The following is a 22,131-nucleotide window of genomic DNA, read 5'->3' as shown; positions in this document are numbered from 1 at the left end:
GTTTTAGAAGTACCCTGTAAAAAAGATTTGATAGATTGAAAATAAATGTCAGAGAAACTCACAATGCTCTGCAATATTTTTACAGTGATGTCATTTACTGATATTGGGGGTGGAGGAAGAGAGCTAAGTTGCATTTGATGTAGGTGACTAATGACATTCACTAGACAGGATATCATGAAAAAGCCGTTCCTGAAAGGGTAATTGTCTAAAAAAGATGATCCTCAAACTTTACACTTATAATGTAAATGTAGAATTATTGCCATACAGAATTTGGGGCTATGGTCTTAATAACTGAGAACATAATAAGAAAAGAATATTTCCATTGTTTACCAAGAAAGTTGAGTTGGTGATCTGCCACAAAAGTAAAGCAAACAGAGAGAAAGAACAGAAAGAATGGAAGACAAAAGAAGAAATAGAAGTAGAGTAATAAGTATATTAAAGTGACTGTCACTAAATACCTTTATTAAAAAAAAAAAAGTAACTGAAGCTAGCATTGGAGGTAGCAGCAGACAAAGGGCAAGTGAAAAGCTAAGAAATTATAGAACTTTATTATTTTGATTTCCTGTATCTTCTACATTCTGTGTATTGGTGGAGACAAAAAAGCAATTAGAGGACATTCTGTTTTCTTATAGCCTACTAGATATCTACTATGTATATTTACAACCATTGGCACAAAATCACAGGTAGCATATAAAGGACATGATTATGCAGATGTATAGAGATGGTTTTTTATGATACTATTGGATAGCAGAGTGAGAAAAACAAATATCCTATTCTCTAAAGTATATTATTTGGATCTTATGTACTGCATATCACCATATAGATATTAACTAGAAACTAATTTGATAAATTATTGCATACCGAATTTTAACAAAAATAAAAATAATAAATATAATTCATTAAACAAATTTAAAGTAAGGCAAGAGATGTTAAATATTATTTGAGAAAAATAAATATTTGGCTGAGACATGTAAACAACATGATGCAAATCTAGGAGGACAATGCAACTAAAAATAAGAAAGTCATCAAATCCTTATGGATAAGAGTTTTCATTATTAAAACAATTCTTTATCATTATCACACCAAAAGCTTAATCAAGGAAGAAATTAGTGCTCTTCAGCATGAAATGAAAAATGCGATAGCAAGGGTGGTAAAACTACTGAAGTATTAAATGAATATTTCCTGATAATATATAAAGAATAGCATTAATGGTCAAGAACTGAATGTTGATAATTAATGCATTTTACTAACCCTTAAAGGGTTATCTTTGTAAGTGGGACTTCCAATTTGCCTTCAGAAAATCTGATGATGGTTACTTAAAATCTCAATAATTTTTACTGATACCATTGGGCTTTATATATGAAAATGTTAAAATGCCATGACAGACTTAGCAAATGCTATTTTAATGCCTTGGCTTGGTTCTTAGTGCCAGCAAAGTAATATCAATAATTGCTTCATGACCTCAGTAATGATGGAAGGCTATAACTGTTTTGGCAGGTTTTTCCATCACTTGATATCTTTTTTTCAATAACACAATGAATGTGCATTGTAGAAACAGTACAAAGTATAAGGGGAAAATATAAGGGAGAGAAATATACACATCTCTAACCTGATGATCCAGAAAGAACATAAAATGAAAATAACCCAGCAACTATTCACACACAGAGACTACCACAGTAACAGAAACAAACACACACAGTGTCAAAGGGAAGGAAGATGCAGGAGAAGCAATGCCTTTTTTTAGGGGTACTTTTTTTTAGGCCATTTTGGTGAGGATCAACCCCAAAACAATAAAAACAAACAAACAAACAAAAAACCACACTTGTATAGTGAAGAGTTCCAGTCCAAAGAACATTTTGTTTGTACAACTTGAGCCTTCCAGGTATAGGTTTGGAAAAAAAAAATCAAGCCAAAAGAGAAAAGGTAAAGCATCAGCACGTTGCTAATGAGAGCACAGGAGACAAAATAAACTTCTCACAGTTGCATTTTCTATTTCCTCAAGTTCCTTCTGTGGTTTAGTTGTGCATCCTTCTAAAGAAACCACAGTTCCTGAGAGATGATGATTTGGAAAATAATAAGTTGAATAACTTGCAGTGAGGCTTGTGTGAGAGGGCTTGAGGACAGCTTAGGGTTTACAGTTTTGGATAAGCACACTCTAGATGGCGTCAGTGACTTAATTCTGGATGAAGGATATATGCTGGAAGATGAAGGGAGAAAAAGTCAACTATTGCTGTTTGTAATAATCATTTTCAGAATCTTCCTAGTATTCACAAGGATGAATTTTCTTCTCATACTCAAATGTCTTCTCTTCAGCTGCTCTGAGCTGGAAACCATCTAGATAGCTATTCCTCACTTGGGTTTGGCTCTACACCTTCTCTGCTATACATAATTTATTCTAGGGTCCAGGTTCAAAACGGAGGTCATCTTAAGCCTGTCTGTTCCTCCTCTAATGTTCATGTGTGAACATCTGTGTAGAATAAAATTTTGTTGAATAATTTTTTAGAATTTTCACAACATGACTCAGGCTTTTGGCCTGCTGGCTGATAAGTGAATATAATGTCTTGGATTCAGAGAGCCAGGTTCAAATATGAAGCCGACGAGATGCACTGAGGAGGATGGACGTGGCAGAACACCAAGGAGAAGGATCCACCTGTCCTGGAATACATTTCTTCAGAAACCTTTTATATAACACAGAAATGGATTCTTAGCCCTCTCTCTTGGGTCAACCAATCCTGAACCAGATAACTTTGAAATAATAGGTACAGGAAGGATATTTAAAAAGTAATTTTTTGAAGTAATAGTAAATTACATAAAGCGTCATGAGGTTTAAGTGGGCTTTGGAAGAGGGGTGCAGCCCCATAGAGGCATGGGACACAGCAGCAGCATCTAAGAGTACCAAGCAAGCAAGAGAATATCAGTAAAAAGCAGCGACTGGACAGCATGGACCCAGGAACCTCATAGAGTAGCTCAAATACTTTCTCAAAGATACCACTGCTTGCGTAAGAAGAGATGAAGTGTAGGAGATAATCTCCATACCAATGCTAAAAATGAATAATGGTCTGAAAACAAACAAACAAAACAACCAAAAACATGAGATTCTCTCTTACAGACACAGATAACTGGAATCATTGAGAAATGGGATGAAAGAGGGATTATAGATTTGAATGTTGGACAGTAGATAGTTAATTTCTGGTATTAATACTATGGAACATCTTTGGTATTTTGGCTATACAATGTGCTGTTTCCCTGCTGCTTTGAAAAATTACCACTGAATCTTTGAAAACAGCCTTGGAGAACTGTGTACAGGATATTTCATGGAACACTTAATCATTTGAAATTATTAGAGGAAGGGAAATGAATTTTCACAAAAACTCTAAACTCTTTGTGACTTTCAATTTACTTAGCCCAACTGTACAAAGTAAATTTGCTATAAAAAGAAGAGATAGGAGAATGAAAGACCTATTTTAAAAGAGAAGCATTGAATAGTACATAGAGACAAACATCAGTTCTGTGTTGCTTTCTGATTTACTTGGGTTTCAGTTCATTTGGACTTTGTAGGGAGTATCAGAAGAAAACACTGTCTTTGCAGGAGATGTGTCAGAGTACTGTTAAACAGAGCTAAAATCTTATTTTACTGTTACCATAAAAATAAAAATAATTGATGGCATCTAACCCACATAACTTCAAGCAAAATTCACAAGCTGCAAAATAAAGAATGCGGTGGTGTTCGATGTGTAAACAAAGTTTTTCTCCACCTAGCGCAAAGTCACAAAACTAAGGATTAGAAATGTCAATGCTTAGAAATATTCTACATTTTTATATAACCTTTTTGCAATATTGTTGCCTTAATATGAGAAGTCATCATGAGAGAATCAGGTTATAGAATAATGTTGTGATTAGGAATAATATTTTAAGATATTTCCAGAAAGACAAAGAATTCTAATCACAACTGAAGTTAAATATACCATTAACCTGATTCAAAATTTGCTTAAGAGTCAAGCTTAAATGGGATTGGAGAATTTTTAAAAATTAACATCTCACAAACTAAATTTTAACTATTAAGCACCTGGATTTGCTAAATTCAGCACAAGAATATGCTGCTTCATGTGCCAATTAAAACCTCTGGGACTGGCTTCCTTTTTTCCTTTTCTCCATCTTTCCTTCCCTTCTTACCATCTTTTAAAATTTATTTTTGGTTCACTTTTAAAAACATTTTGTTGAAGCTATTTTAATTGAAAAATGATAATTATACATTTTATATACATGAAATATGTTGTAATATTTTTTTCCTGTTTACCATCTGGAATAATTAAGGCAAGCTAATTAATGTATCTGTCATCTTATATATCACTTTTGTGATGACACATTTTAAATTTATTCTTTTAGATATTTTAAAAATATGAATTATTATCAACTAAGGACATATAATGTGTAATAGATCTCAAAAATTTACTCTTTCTCTTTAATCTACCATCATCTACTCATGCCCACTGTGCCCTGTCATGCCACCATCTGGCAATTACCTTTCTACCCTGTACTTCTGTGAGTTTGAGTTTTTGGATTCCATATATAATGGAAAGCATGATATTTTCCTTTACATGCCTGGATTATTTCATTTACCATAATTTCTTTAAGGTTCATCTATTATGACATGCAAATGAGAGTATTTTCTTATTTTTTTAAGGCAAGTAGTATTCGTTGTGAATATATACCACATTTTCTGTATTCATCTATTTGTGGACATTTAGGTGTTTCTTTATCTTAGCTGTAGTTATGAAAAAAATAAAATTCCATTGAATAAGGACAAGAAATGTAAGTGTCAATGACAAGTGTTAATGACTGTGTGTATGTGTGTGTGTGTGTGTGTGTGTGTGTGTTTGCATCACCTTAATATAATTTGGAGAATATACATGATATATCCAAATTTAAGGATATTCTTCAAAATATCTTTATTAAATAAATGCAGGTAATGTCTGCTTTTAGTTAAGGATGGTGTATTAGCAGGTGTTAATACCAGGTGTAAAGTACATTGGTATATACTGATATAAAAATGACTAGAAAAGAAGTGAGGCTAATCAAATCTCAAATATAAAATGTCTCAAAAAATTTATGTAAGCTTCCTGCCTTCAGGGAAGTAGAGAAAAATTCCTTTCTCTTTTAGTGTTGTTCACTGTGCAGAGTATCTTTCTATAATGAGGTAAATGGAATAAAAATAATGTAATGAAGGAAAACAGTAAAAGAATACAATAAAGAAAAATAAATGGAATAAAAACCAATTTGTTTTAAATCTGCTCAACTGTGTATTTCTGTGATGCATAATAATTTGCTTGATTTTCTGTTGGTCAATATAAATAGAATGGTTGCAAATATTTAAAGGCAAGAAATAAAGTCTACAAACTCAGTGGAATCATGCCAGTATCTACATGTAAATCAAATAAATGCATGTAAGATGGGATATATAATATTAGAACTACATATTTTTGCAAATGAGTTGTTCAAAGATGTAAGAAATCCTATAAATTCCAGTTTATTATTATTTTGAGTCCTAATTTCTAATTTGAATTATTTAAAAACATGTTTTATTGGTGGATTATATTTGCACATTCTTGTAGGCTTCATTGTGATATATTTATATGTGTACATAGATAACATAATTTAGTTTATTTTATTACTCTGTACCTCCACTTTTTCCATAATTCCCATCTTCTATGCTACTTCAATTTTCATGAGATACATTTCTCTTTGTTTCTCTCTAGAAATATAAACCTTGATTCTGAGTCTAGTTTATTTCACTTAAGCATGAGGTTGTAAGTTCTATCCAGTCTCCTGCAAATGACATAAATAAATTTTATTTAAAACATTTGCCAGCAGAGTATCAAAATACATGATTGATATGGCAAAAAAAAATATTTGCATACTAGCAATGAACAATCGTATTGAAAAAATGCACTTACAATAACATGAACATCAGAAATATATAATAATAAATTTGATTCATGATATATGATGGGAAAGAATAGTACACTGAAAATAATAACATATTGAAGAGATATGTTAAAAACTTAAATAAATGGGAGGGTGTTCATGGGTAAGAATGCTGAATATTAATAAAAGCTCCATTTGAAAAGTGTTATAACCAGCTTTAATATATTTCCAAATAATTTCATAAAAGAAATTTTTGTAGAAATTTTAAGTTTAATCTAATATTAACATGGATTGGCAAAATTAAAAACAAAATGAAACTAGTATAACCCAAACACATCAATTAAAAGTCAAAGAACAAATTTTGAGAGCTTATAATGCCTACCCTGTGTTGGTTTGCTGTTTTCACATTAAAACATGTATATTCTTAAAATTTGTCTAAAGATTGGCTCCTTTCTCTTCACTTTCTCACTCTCAATAACATCTTCCCATCATATTCGATAGATAATCTTTCCCTTCTCCAAAACAACCATAAAATTGGTATGTTCACAAAAAGGAATCCTTTACAAATATATCAGTTTGTTTATTTTTAAGATTTATTTTTTAGTTCATTTATATTCATTCCTATTCATTTATTTTTATGTGGTGTTGTGGATCAAACTCAGGGGCTCACACGTGCTAGGTGAGTGCTCCGATACTGGGTCACAACCCCAGCCCAGTAAGTTTGTTGTTATCTTGAAATAAAACAGTTATAATTTTCCAGATTAATCTTTTACTTATTAAGGGGCAATAAATAAATTTAGAAAATCCAGTCTCTCACAAAATATATTTTATAAATGAAATACTCATGTGTGTTCAGAAAATTACGTCTGAACTGGAAGGACACAACCTTTAACTTACTGGGATTACAGGTCTGTGCCACCATGCCTGGCCTATCAACTTTTCTTAACAACCTTATTTACTTCAACATTTCTCTCTTAAATCCCATCCTCTGGCTCTTTGGCTTTTATTCTGCAATCTTCCTGTAGATTGAATTAATCTTTTAAAATTAACATTTTAAAATCAAACACTTTCTCTCTTCTCCATATTTAAACTTTCTAGTCTTTTATTACCATTTTTTATTCCCTTTTTAGGAGTTAAAAAGGATGTTTCTGAAAGTTGGATTTTGAAGAAGATTGTGAATCTTCTTTGGGAGGAAGAAGGTTGGGAAGAAGTTGGAATCAATGCATCATATGAATGTATTTAAATACACATAGTCACTTATGTAGATAGCTTTAAGCAGAAAATTGATTGAAATGGAATTTAACATAAAGTAATACATTATTAAAAGCTTTTCAAAATGTTTATCTATAAATACATGTCTAATGTCATTACATTTTTGCTTTAAGGAAAATGATTTCTAACAAGCTAATTCTGCAATTTAATTTTGGGTGTTAATTTTAGAAGAAAGAAAATAGTTATTTAATTTTAGTCCATATTAAAAAAGAAAAAAAAAAAGAACAATGAAATGTCCTTGGGTTGTTGATGAAGAGCTGGTAGAGTACATTAAAATTCCAATTTAATAGCTTTAGCAAATTTAAGAAAATTCTTGTGTGTTTTATTACATGATGATTATGTATTAAATCATACTGAAAGATTTTGTGTTATATTAGGTTGGAGGCCTTTTCTAACCATTGACAGGATCATAAAATATAGAGTAGCCAAGGTCGGGTCTCCAGGTTGTTAAAATACAAAGTGAGAATACATCGGAAAAAAAGAAATGTAAATATGGGAATAAAATAATGAAAAAGCAACTTTAATAGCTGAACTGCTCTAGGGTAGTTGGTAACATGAACTTTTGTGAATCTTGATTTTTCAAAGCTAGAGATGATTGTCAGTTACATTGTTCCATGGTCCCTTGATAGAGCACTATTAATATAGAATCCCTGACCTAGGAGTAGAATTTCAAAATCTTCAAGTTCTGATAGTTGAGATAAAACAGTGTGTGTAGTATAAATGTGCAGATTTTAGTATTCAGTATTAAAATAGAGTATATTGTAATTTTTTTTACTGATACTTTCTGAGAGAAAGAAATTTTCATCATTTCATGGTTTAGGCAGACAGGAACTATGGCAGTCCTCTTAAAAGTCAATAGTGAAAAAAGCAACTGTTAAGTTTCTCATTCCATATACGATTTCAATGAAAGAAGTCTCTTGACTAACAATTTTCTCAGGAGTGTAAATATCCTTCCAGATGATGAATATGGATCAGATTGCACCAAAGATTTTGTTGTTGTTAGATCAGCTTAGGGATGTATTTTAAAAATATTTATTGGATCATAAAATATAAATAAGACAAGGTCAGGGCTCCAGGTAAAGTTTGAATATAAAATGAGGAGACACACAAGGCAAAAATGAAATGGTAAATATGGAAAGAGAAAAATAGCCCACTGAGTAGGTTAAATGGGATGTACAGCCTCAAAATAACCTTAAGGAAAATACAAAATAAAAGCACCTTGTCATCTGCTCTGTACAGTTCATAAGTTTCCTCAGGAGGCAGGTGACTGATCTTTCAGAAAAGTTCTACTGTGAACATACGGCAATTGTCAAAATAATTTTTCTGCTCTAAATCCATTGGGATGATGAAACAAAAACTGAAGGCTGAAGACAATGACAGATTTTCCCATCAAGATTACAGTGACTGATTTTTCTTTCAACTTAGAAAGTCAAGAGAGGAGGTTTTGTTGTTTTTGTTTTTTGTTTTTTTGCTTTGTATTAACTCCAGGGTGAGCTAGTGCTAAAGTACTAGAGACTGTCACAGAGGAGGGAGATCAATAGGATGTTTTTAGTACACATTGTAGGTAAATGTGAGATTTTTTTTACTCTCCATGATTAAGTCATCTGTGTTTCTTTGTGTGTGTGTGTGTGTGTGTGTATGTGCACATATTTTTATTTTATTTTATTTTTTCAGAAATTTATTAGTTGCTCAAAACATTGCATTGATCTTGACATGTCATATATTATATATTTAATTCAAATGGAGTATGAATTCTTATTATTCCCATGTGTAAAGAAAGAGAGAGAGATCTGTGTTTCTTAATAGACTTGATTCAAAGAAAACACACTCCTACTGCCGCAGTCCGGCTGCAGCAAAATAACCGGGGGGTGACGAACAACTTGTGTAGATTGATACAGCAGGAGTGGGAGCCGTTTATTGTAGGACAGGAGCAGTATATATACATTTCACACAGCTTATCTAATTAACATAAACTAGATACAGCAGTTAACCAATAAGGAATCTCCACACTTAATTGCTCGCTTTTGTTTCTTCACAAACACTCCCTCTGGCATTTTGCCAGGCGCCATCCTGACTTGTTTACAGACTCTAACACCTACCTTCATGATGGAGTCTCTTTCAGTCTTGCTCCAAGGTAGTCTGAAGTAAATCTTTTCTAATGCCCAGAAATTAAGGAGGCTGTCTTCCTTCATGGTTAAAACTCAGACATGTTAGAGGAAGACTGAAAAACTAGTAAGAGATTTTAAAAGATTTACATCTCAAGAGGAAAATTTGAAAAAATTAATTAGACGTTTTTAAAGTAAATGCTCCAGTTAAAAAGATCAGGGAAGATTACAAGGAAGAAATCTGTAATCTGGTCTACCTGTTGGAAATACAAAGGCTCTTTGCCAACTTTACAACTTATCATCTCTACAACTATTCACTTAAAGTTACTAATTGTAGCATTTTCCATCTTGCTTTACCTTTATCCCACAAGAATGAATAGTACTAATTTGCTAAACAATTTGTAAATAAGTGTGGACATAACATCCCCCCTATTTTTATCTAAAATGCACTCTATGATATCTCAGCCTTTCTCAAAACCAGGAAACTTTATTCCATTTATTTGACATGTTAAGCCTTCATAAATCTGGAAATAATTTCTAAGTGAAGAATGATAGCAATTACATTTGTTTCAGTGTTTTTTTTTTTTTTACTAAGATTCATTCTAGGTTATATATTATTGTCAGGATTGAGACCTAAATGATTTTGGATTTCTATTAGTACATTTTAATTGACACATAGTAATTTTACATATTGATGGGATGCAGTATGGCATTTCAATAAGTGTATACAACATTTAAAGATCAGGTCAGGGTAATTGATGTATTTATCCCTTCATACATAAATGTAATACTAAGAATTCTGAAACTAGTGAAAATACAGGGGAAACCACAGGGCATTTGTCTGTGCAAAAGTTTCTCTCTCTCTCTCTCTCTCTCTCTCTCTCTCTCTCTCTCTCTCTCTCTCTTTGATCTGACACAAAAGCATAGGAAACCAAGAAGAAATGTGAAATGGAATTACATTCATCTAAAAAGCTTCTCTATAGAAAAGGAAGCAATCATCAGAGTGAAAAGACAACCTGAAGAATGAGAGAAAATATTTGCAAACTATTTATCTGACAAGGGATAAGTCTCCAGAATATGTAAGTGATTCAAGCAACATAAAACCCCAAATCAGATAATACAATAAAACATGGGCAAGTGACCAGAATAGACATTTCTCAAAAGGATATACAAATTATATGTTTTAGTATGTTATACAAGTTGTACACTTTGTCAGTATAATCCTTTATACTGATTGGGTGACTTTTCTGAACTTTGGGAAATGACTTTTGGGAACTGACTCTGTAATATCATTAAGACACTAATGCCTATTTTTAGTAGAAAAGAGAGCACTGAGAGTCTGTGTTACGATTCACAAATAAATATGCAGATATTATCACCAAGGGATACTCCTAGCCAAACACAGCAAGCAAGATCTGGGGAAATGTACTTCTAAATATGTTGTCAAACTAACAAGTAGACTGAGATTAGTTGGTGGTGTGGTGCAAATATGACTTAATTCTGTCCCCCAAGTGTTAATGTGTTAGAAGCTTGGTGTCATGATGGGAAGTAGTAAAATTTTTAAGAAGGTGGGTCTTGTGTGAGGTCATAACTAGCCTTTCCTTGGTCTTTGGACAACCTTTCTCTTATACATGTGCTTGTGCCATAATGGTATTCAGAGGGTATTCATCTTGATTTCTTCACCATAGCCAAGCCAAATTCAAAACAATCCTTCAAAACTCTGAGCTAAATAAACCTCTTATTTATAAAGTTCCTAAACTCAGGTATTTTTTATAGGAACAAAAATGAAATAAGACACTTAATTGCCCCCAATGTCACAGGGACAAACTAAGAAAGATAAAGATCAGCTCAGGTATTCAAATTTCCAAGTTAAGCGCCACATCAATGACCTAAAATCTTCTGTCTGTCCTGGAAGATACCTTTAGCTCCTAACACTTGCCAAACTATAGTGGCTGAAACCAAACCAAGAATCTCATTCTATAAATATCTGATTTACCTCATAAATTTATTTCCTAGCCTCACAGGAGATATATATATATATATACCGTTGAAGTGAAGACACTAATTTGGAAGGTATAAAAGGTCTGGAGAGTCAGGAGTGTTAAGAGTGCATTTGCAAGGCAGCGGAGCACAACAGACACTAGTATGGCAATATGTAAATCAATGGATGTGTAACTGATGTGATTCTGCAATCTGTGTATGGGGTGAAGGTGGGAGTTCATAACCCACTTGAATCAAAATGTGGAATATGATATGTCAAGAAATTTGTAATGTTTTGAACAACCCACAATAAAAAATAAAAAAAAAAAGAGTGCATTTGCTGTTTAAAACTTCCTCTCTCAACACAATACATCTTTCATGACCATTGTAGGAAATACATTTATGAGGAGAGCCCTAGAACCATTGAAGAACTCTGTGATTGCTCACCTCTGCAGGCCAAACCGTGGAGTGGAAACTTCAATCCCTGAATTTGCAAACCAAAATGCAATGGGGTCAATTGTAATTCTAAGTGGCAATGGACAAGTGGCAGCACTCAACTGAAAAAGATGTGGTGGACATAGTCACCATAATAAACAGCAGAATCAGAGCAATAATCGAAATATCTGACTCAAGCAGATTGTAGCTTTGGGAAGTTAATCATGGTGTTTCTTGAAGTAGAATATAGAAGAAGGAATTGGATTCTTACTTGATTGTAGAAGCAGAAAAATTCTAGATCTAGTGAAAAAAAGTCTAGCCTGAATCAAACACAAATCCATGTCCTCTCAATCAGTCCCCAGGTATAAGGCACTTTTACAGGCACAGAACCCACTGAATGAAGAGGAGACAAGGCCCCCCAATGAAGGATGCTCATATACTGCTAAAGGCTGATATGATGATTCTTTTTTCCATCCTTCTTTAGAATGACTCATGCTTTTTATACAGGAGCTACAGTTTAGAAAAGAAAACAATGAGTTCTTCAAGGGACTTTTAGCAACTGGCTCTGAACTGATATGAATTCCAAAGATCCCAAATGTGACTGTGATTCATTGATAAGTATAGATGCTTACAGAGCACAGGTGATTAATTGTGTCTTACATCTGGTCTTTCTTGCAGTGGGCCCAGTGGGTCCCTAAGCCCATTCTGTAGCTGATTCTCTAGTTGCAGAGTGTAAAATACCAGTTCAGCAACTGGCATAAGACGTACATTCGTTCACTGAGGCCTCTAAACTTTGAGTAAAGCAGTTTCCGTCCTTAATGTGGGTAGTCCTCATTCAGTTCAAGGTTGAATACAACTGGTTTCCCCAAACAAGAGTGAATTCACCAATAGACTATCTTTGGACTTCATCTGGATCCTCTTTATTGAGTCTCCTGAGTTGCTAGCCTGTCATATCACACAGAAGATTTATAACTTGTTGGGCTCCATAATCAGTGAACCAGTTCCCTATAATCAACAAACAAACAAATTATATCTGGTTCTGTTTTCAATAATGCTGTTAAATAATAATGTATATCTTTGATTTAACATCATGGAAACTGAATTTTGATAGATAATTCTAATTTCTATCTACAAAAGTTGTACTACTTTCAGTGCTTCACATTTCCACCAAGAGTGTAGGATGAGGTATCCTCTCCCACTATTATACCAAGAAAGCATGTTATGTAGCTCTTGAAATTTTTGCAACCCAATTGCAAAGAAATGCAATCTTGGGAACATTTTTATCGTATCTTTCTTCTTATGAATAATAATAAGTATCTTTTGATCTCATAAATATAAATTTATGTTCAATTTCTGTTCTGTATGTTTTTAATGTTTCTTTATTTCAAAATATTTTGTCCCTTATAAAATCACATTGCAAGTAAACTCATTCAACTTTTCATCTAAAAAGTTTTACATTAATAAGAGTATTTTTTTTGCTGTGTCGTTTAAAGAATATAATTAAATACACCTTATTTCTTTTCACCCTGCAACTCAATTTTCAAAGATGTCTCTTCTCATTTCTCATTTAAAAAGAATTTATATATGTTTTCTTTTTATACAGGTGAGGCTTAACTATGCACTTTGATCTTATTAATTTGGAGTTTATTGTTACATATTACATGAAAATTATAAATCCAATTTTATATTAATATTTTATTCATCTCAGTATCCCAATGTTTGTTAAATGCTTCTTTGTATCAATATTGTAAGTTTCTTTTTATCACATACCCAAATATGTGCTTAATTTTATTCCATTGCTGGGAACTTGCTCATATATCACTATCATACTGTTAATTATGGGTGACATAAATTGTCACCAGTTGTGGGAACTGGCAGGCTTATTTCTTTCTAATAGATTTTCTATCTCAGGGATCTAAGTTACTGTTGATCCTCAGGTATTTATTTTTTCATAAGTATTTTAGTATCAACTTCTCAGTTCTGGAATAAAATCTTGCTAATAATTATATTGAATTGAATTTTATACTTAAATATATTACTTTTATCATATGTTGTTATCTATATCACATTTATAAAGATTATATAACAATTCCCATTTTAGAATATATTTTAATATGATACATAAGAAATAATTAAGACATTCTAATATTAATTAAATTTTATTGATGAGTGACATTGATCAAAGAAACTTGTATAAGACATGTAGGTTTTATTACTTCTCTCATTCTTATAAAAATGATAAATGATGAGAAAATCCATTTATATCAAGTACCAAAAGAATAAATATTTATAAATTCAGCAAAACAGGATTATTTTTTAATTCTTGAAAGTTATGAAAATGAACTACAATAAACTAAGATAGCTTTGTCCTAAGGATGACCTTACATAAACGTGTCTGTTTTACAAATTATCAATATTTTATATTTTATTCATATATTTTATTTATATATTTTATATATTTTGTCTATCTTATATTACATCAGTGACATGGAATGTACTAAACTAGTAAATACTGAATATGAGTCTGAGTACATATTGTCAGTAAAAAAAATGAAGATTTTCATTGCACTGAGCACTTTATTTTCACTTTTGTAACAGTACTAGCAGAAAGGTATGGTTTTATAAAAGAATAATGATTTCAAAAATAGATTTTTCATAGCCCCTGGGCTTTGAAATGACACCTTTAAATTACTGTGTCTGAACGTGAATTCAACACGACAACTAATAGGTTTTTTTGGTTGTTGGTAGGTAATCATTTCAATTAATCACTCCTAAAACTACTTTATAGGATGATTATTATGGTTGTATAACTTAGGCAGATTTTGTTACATTACAAAGAAAAAATAAATATTTATGATCTCATTTAAAGCATGCTCAGGACAATAAATAACTAAGGAGATTGCATTGCTTTAACATTCTTATAACATTAGTTTGAAATAATGGACATATTGTGATTTCAATATCAAGTAATTATATAGGAGTGTTTCAACATTTGAGGAGAGAAAACAAGTTTGAATAACAGAGTAAATAAAACACTACTCCCAATGATTTCAAATGATTATATTATATTTTCTCTAACTTTCTATCATATAATTACAATATTATACTTTTTAACATTATAATTTGCATGTGATTGGATATGTTATCAGTAATTACACAGCAACCAATATTTTTTTATAAGCTGTACATACTAAATTCTAAAGAACAATGAATTTTATAGTAGAGTAACTGTATAGAATTTAAAATACATGTATGAATTTTGTTCTCTCATCCACAAAGTAACCAAATCTTCATTAAGAGTTTTTTTTTTTTTTTTTTCCTGAGATACTTGGCTTCTGATCTAAAATCTTTTCATACAAGAAGAATTCTATGAAAAGTCAATTTAATTAATTTGCAGGAATGGGAACACTCAAGAAGTACTTATTCATTATTCTTATTTGGCATTGTGTTAATCATAGTGAGTACAATGGTGAGGCCAATCCATCAAGCACCTTCATGGAGTCATGGTTTCTTATGGAGAGTAAAAGATAATACTCGTGTTCCACTCAGAGGCACTTAAAGCTGCTACCTTAGAGCAAAAATTCATGAAAACTTTCCATGAATTGTGAATGATAACACATTCATATCATTTTAGTAAACCTTAAAAGCTTCTTGAGTAAATGAGTCTTTGATTGCAAGCATGAACCAGTCTTGAATATATAGCAATATTTATTCAGAAATGTAAACCTCTCAAAGTGTTCCTTCAATGAATCATCCTTAAAATAGCATGGTTAGAGGGGGCTCTTGTTGGCCTGTTTATTTATTTTTTTTAAATAATAGCAAGTGCATAGTTGTTACTATTGAATTCTCCATGAGCATAGCAATATCATATATGTTAGATCATCTGATATTTTAAAAGCCACAGCATAAAGACCAAGAAAAATTAAAAAGCAAAATACATCAAAGTTTTTAGTATCTACAAATACTACAGATAATATTGTACTTCAATTTAAAAAGTGTCTCCGTAAGTGGGTTTCATAAATTCATATTTTTATACTGCACTTAAATTTAAATTTTATTTTTTTAAATTTTAAAATAATTAGACTTTACAAAAAAATCCCAATCTACAGAATACATTGCTTCTTTTAGCATTGTCAGTAGATTATTTCAGTTCATTTAAAGAGATGTTTTCAGAGAGGACTTGAGGAAAATGAGATTTGCTGCCTTGAAATTGAGTATAAATTCCCTACATGTATTCAGAAGGAATAATGAACTTCAGAGGCTTCCAAACAACAAAATACATTCAAGAATCAGAAGTTTGATGTTATTATGCTCAAACTATTAATCATGATAAAAGTTACAGGAAATGATGAACACAGTGATGATCACTTTTTATAGCTAATAATCATCCTAGATCCATAAGATTTAAATTCCTTAATTAAGCAGTTGACATTGGCTTTTCTCTTCTCTCTCTTTCTCTTTTTCTCTCTCTGTTTTTGTGGTTTTGGGGATTAAACCCAGGGGTGTTTAACCACTGACCCACATGCTACCTCCTCCCCATTTTGGATTTTATTTTGACATAGGGTCTCACTAACTTATTTTGGGCCTCCCTACATTGCTCAGGCTGGCTTTGAATGGATAGTCCTCCTGCCTCAGCCTGCAAAATCCCTGGGATTACAGGTATGCACTACTACCCAGTTTGACTTCTCTTTAATCCCAGGTTAGCAGCCAAAGAATAGAGCAGAAAAAAGTAATACATTGTATGTGAAAATTGTTTTATTAGAAAACAGAAACCATGAGACTACTTCAATTTTAATTTTGGTTGAAAAATATTAATTAAATGTGTATGTTTGTGTTTAAATGTGTTTAAATGTATTCCTTAACCTTGATTTTTTTAAAAAATAAAGATTATTATACCAGGGTGTATATTTTTAATTTTAAGTGGTATTGGAAAAATCATAAAACTTAATTAACTCAAATGTAACTCAAAACACATAGGAGTTTACTCTATACTAGACATATTGTTTTAGGCCGGTAAGTGTATTAAATATATTTAATAAATGAAACAGGATCATTTTGTTGAAATTTGGAGAAAATGTTAGAATTTTCATTTATACTACATCCTATTAAATTCATGTGTTCCAGACAGGGAAAACACTTGTAAGCATAAAATTAACAAATTATGAAACTAGCAAATCAATTTAAAAATCTTATGTCAAAACACAGAAAAAATAATTTTAATAGGTAAGATTTTAAAGATTTACTTGTATTTATTAATTTATCTATTTAATTTATTTATTTTGTTTGTAATAATCGCTATAATAAAATATAATACCATACGTGTAATAATTACTATAATAAAATAAAATTACTATTGTTTAAACTATAGAAATAAAAAGAAGTGGAAACTTAGGGACCATTCCAGATTCTTCAAGGGTGATATCTATGAAACTAAGAATTTATGGTTGAAGAAGTTATTAAAATATGAATAGTTAAAAATAATGAAACACATAAAAATCAAGCCAAAATTTAGTTGTTTTTCCTTTCAAAGTTGCAGGTGTCCTTGCATAAGTCACTTCAATTATTCCACATCTCAATTTTTATTTCTTATTTAAGACAAAAAATTGTAACAGTGAATGTAAGAAGCCGTAGGTCAATTTTAATTAAACTTAGATCTGATAAAGTACAAATTGCTATCCTGTGGCAGTAAGGTAATAGATAATTCTATCTAGAATCTACCAACAGTTTCCTCTGACAAAATGAGAGACCAAGACATCATATGCAAAATTCATATTTAAAGCTTATATCCAGAAAAAAGAAAAAAATTAAAGGAGTCCAGACAAATCTTGTCTTCCCTTTTGAAATTCTACCACTTACTTATTATGTATTAAAACACTGACCATTTTTAGTGATTATGCAGATTATGTTAATATAAACCATCAAATTATTGTTTATTTGTATGATCATTTCTTCTACATTAATTTAAATTTATCTTGTCTTAAAAATTCAGGATCTGTGTAGAAAGTCTATTCAGATAACATTAAATATAACTTTACATTTTCCTGTGACACCATGTTTGAACCAAGCAAATCCTGTAATATGTGCAAACCCATCTAGCAGAGGCTTGCTTGCTAGTTTTCAAATAAAGAGTAACATCAGTAATAGAAACATCATAGCACTTAAAAAATAAAGTGCTTTATATTTTTTATAATAGTTTTTTAATGAGCCACAGAGTTGCTTAAACTTAAATTCAATTAGTTATAACGTGACTTATAGTGGCCTTATTAATTTTTCAATTAGTATTTTGAAAATATATATTTAGTACTCTTAAATTTTACATACATAAAATGGTGATTTTTTTAATGAAATAATTAATTATTTGGATTAATTCAATTTAGTCCAGTTGATTTTTTGCTTTCCTTTAAATCTTCCATTGTTCCTATGCTTATAACATCTATGAAATTTTTAAATTTTCCAGTTGTTGGATTTCTATTAGATACAATACATTGCAATACATTTGCCAGTGTTATATACTTCTTCAAAGCAATGTAACATTGTTTGCTTTTGTTTTTCTGTGTTTTGTTGTTGTTCTAACTTTCTTGAGTAACTTTTCTCAATATTAGAAGATACTGAGCTTAGATCAAATGTCTACAGTATGGTGTGGTTATTTCATAGAAATGAAAGTGAAATTTTAAAAATTTAAAGTGTTTCCAGAAACATCATGTCAGTTTTGTCACTGCCTTTAAAAAAAACTGTTTTGCCTATACAATAGTTAAAACCCACAGAGATTTTCTCTAACTGCCTCATAATTCATTTAATGTGAATTTAATGTGTAGGCTACTCAGTTTTGAGCAATCCTTCTTGGTCTTCTACAGGTATCACAAGATTAAAATGCAGTTTACGTTGTGATTGAAGGATGCAGAAAATCAAGCCTGTTTCAACTACAGTAGTATTGTTTGTTTTTTGTTTTCCATTTAGTTATTGTGTTTTTATTTTTATATTACCTTCTATAATGAGGTTCCTTGAACTGAAACTTTTGCAAACCTTAGTTATAAGATATATTACTTATAGCTATCTTATTTCAAAATACTTGTTACTAATCCTTTCAGTTTGGAACAAGGTCCCTCCTCCCCAATCTGACTATTTATTTACAATCATTACATAAAAATTTCTAATTCACAAGTATTTTTGAATATATTCATTTTAATGTATTACCAGCAGTGAGTATCCAGAGATTCTGTCTGAAACATCTTTATTAATATTAAGAAATTCTTATCTAATCAAATTTGCTTTAAATTATGTGATTTTTATTAAATTATTCTTCATGCCTCTAGTTCTAAGACAATACCATACATCGAGATACTGCATTAAATATTTTTGTAGTGTTATTCTTTCAGAAGATGTATAGAAGATGGTTTGTAAGAGTAAAAAATATCTTGATCAGACGTATTACTGACTATGGTTTCAGTCTTTATTTTAACCTCATCTATCTCTTCAGCCATTAATTTTTATGCCATTACTTTAGTTAATATTAGGCTTGTTTGAGATGAATAAAAATATATTTCTTCTGTTGATTTGAATATTTCAGAAATTTTTCAAAAAGATACAGAAATGTTTTATTATGAATCTTTTCATCTATGAAGAATCTATTTCTTTTTATTTGATGTATTTTATCTACTGTGTTAATTTAATTCTGAGAACCCCAATATCTTTGGGTTCTTTCTTAGATAGTAGGTAGGCTATAAATGCTTTTAACTCAGAAGAGTTGGCACTATTTTAAAATATGTATTCATTAAAATATGAATAAAGTTTAAAATAACAAGTTTCACCAGTTATGACTTCTTGGGAGGCTTCTAATTAAGGTTTCAATTTTATGGAGTTTTATAGCAAATATGATACTTTGACTTTACAAAGTTCATGGTTGCCATAGTAACCATATTTCAACGTTGCACATACTGTTTCTTCACACTGACGTCTGGCAAAATAATTTAACTATATTTTATGCATTTTATATATTATTTTAAATTATAAAAGAATAAAGTATTTTGTATTTGACAAAATAAACTGCTATCTTAGAAAGACAATGGTTTTACTCTCATAAAATAATCAAAAAAAATGTTTGAGGACTATAATTTTTGTTTTAAATATTTAAGTTAATAAATGTGCCCCTGACGAGAATATCAAATCTACTGCTTGCAGAGATCTAAATAAATTGATTAAAATTATTAAAAATTACTACTAGGAATTTTATTTATTTATTTTATTTATTCTGTCTCACTCAATAGAATATAATCTTTGTAAAGACAAAAATAATGTACCTGACATTGAATACTAAATGCCTATAACAGTATTCTGTACATTGACGATTCATAAATTTTATCAACCACAAAGAATAATTAAAATGACATTATTTTGCAATTAAAACATTGTAAATATTTTTTAAATGTTGAAATGAGAAAGTAGTATTTATTTATTTAATTAATTTTCAGTTTTGATACTAGAGATTGAACCTAGGGATACTTTACCTCTGAGCTACATCTGGCTTTTTTTTTTTATTTTTTTACTTTGAGGCAGTGTCTCACTCAGTTGCTTAGGGCCTTCCTCAATCGATGAGGCTGGTCTTGAACTTGTGATCTGACTGCCTCAACCTCCCAAATTGCTGGGATTACCAGTGTGCACTGAAACACTCAGAAAGAAAATAGTATTTGATAATAATATTTTGGATAGCAGTCTGTGCCCTTCTATGAAATACTCCATTCTCTACAGAAGGTTAATTTCTAGACAATGCCTATACCTGGTATTCCATTTTATAAAACAGGAATTTGCCATAAGCTACTTGATTTTAAGTTTACATGCTGAAGAGGAATGACTCTATACTTTGTTTACACAAGTAAACAACCACCATCTGCCCAGCACAACCATAAGGCACAAATTGATAAACAATTTAATGTGCTAATAAAAATAACCTCCTGTGAACTTATTGAATTAATCAGAAATAGGTGCATGGATGGGCATGTCAAACTGATAGGAAAAAANTATATATATATATATATATATATATATATATATATATATATATATTAATCAAAACTCCAGACCACAAAATGAAGAAACCTACTCACTCGAGGTCCAAAAAAGTGGGCACTCTGAGACCAAGTGGTATTCTTATCACAAGCCCTACCCAGGAAAATCACCAGTGACAAACTTCTGATTTCCATTCCCATTATGCTTCAGCAGAGCATCGCTTTTCCTGCCAACAATGACCATGCATGACCTTCTCAAAGACCATGCCTGAAACTGAAACTCCAAGTGGACACCTTGAGTGGGCACTCCAAATTGATAACTCTGAAATTGAAACTACTGTCCTTCTGGAGCTTCTGCTTTGACAACTCTGTGGAACTAGTTTCTTAAAATCCTTATCTAATGACCTACAGTGATTCTTTGATGTTACATGCATATTTCTGTCTATTTGTGCTCTTCACACAGCTTCCTGTAACTCTGTTGTTGTCTTAATACTTTCTGTGACACACAAACACACACACATACACACACACTCACATATGTATATATTTGTATAAAGTGTGACCTGTCACTAAAGTGTTGTAGATATTAGAAATTAAGATTGAAATAAAAGAACTTGTATTTGCCCAGTTCTGACTACCTGGTGACCTGCAAATATTCAGTAAACTGCCATCAAACAAAGTGGTGTAGCCTCTGAATTTATTGTTATTCAATAAATTGACATTGTGGAAAGACACAAATATGTTTGGTCTGTTAATGATAGCTCATTCATGACAAAGATGTGCATTAAAATTTTTGTATTCCATTCTTTCCTCTAATTTACAGGGAATAATGCTTTTACATTTCATTTCTACATACTAACATCTATGTTAGACAGAATAGAGTGAGCTCTTTTAGGGAAGCTTCATGAAGATTAATTTTTCAAATATAAGCACTCTGCTTTCTGATAACCTGAGTTGTAAACTTGTGTCAAGGATTGGTCATGGATATGACTTGGAATCATTTTCCAATTCAAAATAGAGAGAAGTTGGGTATAATTCAGTTTTATGTTCATGGCATAACTTAAAAGAAATAGACTAAATGCTATTATTTTGTGTTTGCTCATTAACTATATTAAAGCCACACAGGTTTAACTTTGGAGACAAGAACAATGTTTACATTATGTTACAAGTATTATGAGCAGGGACTCCACATTACAGATATGGGTAAGGTTTGTGATCTGGAGGCTCTAACAGGGATTTATTGTCAAATGGTTGTGTTTTCCCTTAAAAAAATGTGGCATATATACACAACAGAATTTTACTCAGCAATAAAAGACAATGAAATCATGGCATTTGCAGGTAAATGGATGGCACTGAAGAAGATAATGCTAAGTGAAGTTAGCCAATCAAAAAAAAAAAAAAAAAAAAAAAGT

The sequence above is a fragment of the Marmota marmota genome, unplaced genomic scaffold (assembly GCF_001458135.2).
Source record: "Marmota marmota marmota unplaced genomic scaffold, marMar, whole genome shotgun sequence".
NCBI classification, from domain to species: Eukaryota; Metazoa; Chordata; class Mammalia; order Rodentia; family Sciuridae; genus Marmota; species Marmota marmota.
This window is presented reverse-complemented; position numbering follows the sequence as displayed.